Source organism: Mastomys coucha, unplaced genomic scaffold (assembly GCF_008632895.1).
Source record: "Mastomys coucha isolate ucsf_1 unplaced genomic scaffold, UCSF_Mcou_1 pScaffold12, whole genome shotgun sequence".
NCBI lineage: Eukaryota > Metazoa > Chordata > Mammalia > Rodentia > Muridae > Mastomys > Mastomys coucha.
Window position 1 is genome coordinate 34,331,395 of NW_022196894.1, and position 1,014 is coordinate 34,332,408.

The window sequence follows — 1,014 nt, forward strand, 5'->3', positions numbered from 1 at the left end:
TGAATGCTTTTCCAAATTATCACAGCTAATGAACCAGATTCTTACCTTCACCTAATGTCTGTGCCACCTTCCAAGCAGAACCATCGTTCATTGAAACACTTGGTGAATGACTTTATGGATAGACCATCTTAATACACACACCATTTCATAAATGAATGTAACCTGTTCTCTGTGGGCTGAGAATAAAATCACTCACTCAAATCAAATAGTTTTGACCATAACAGGAAGTCTATATCCAAAAATTGTGCCTACAATTCATTCCTCGGTGCAGCAGAACTGTCAACTCTCAGCTTAGCTACGATGGAGGTAAAATCCTTTGGTGATGTGAGGGTTATTGAAGTACAGTCTTATTACAATGAAATCCAATGTCTAAAAATTGTTCTTATTTTGGGCTTGTACCACAGTAAGAGCCAAGATTTTAAACTCTACTAAATATAAAACAAACAAACAAACAAAAAACTTTATATATTTATGTTCATTTAAGAAAATACTAGTAGTGATGTGTTATTTTGAAATATACTGTTAATATGTTTGAAGTTATTTAAAATTTATATTGAGGAAAACATATGTATTTTCAGTATTGCTTTAGACAAGCATCTTCATAAGACTGTTAAATTGATTGTTGTTTTATATCAAACAACTTTTATAATACTCATTTTTACTGTTATAATATTTTATAAATTTTAAGGAATATGACAAAAAAAGATATTGTAGGTATTGAAGGGGGTCTCTGGGAGGATTTGGGGTACAAAATGGAAACAAGAATGTGATTTAATTCTATTTACTTAAAATATGTGTTTAAATGTTAACAAATTCAGATAAATTGAAATCATGTAACTTTTCTCATCATAATGCAATAAAAGTTAAAAAAAAATTGGTAGTCTGAAAGTTAAACCAAGGCATAACACTTGATAGTCAAGTGTGCTACCACTTGTGTGCTAAAGTAGTCACAGCCTTAATATGTAATCTTTAAGAAATATTTAATGTGTGTGTGTGTGTGCGCGCGCACGTGTG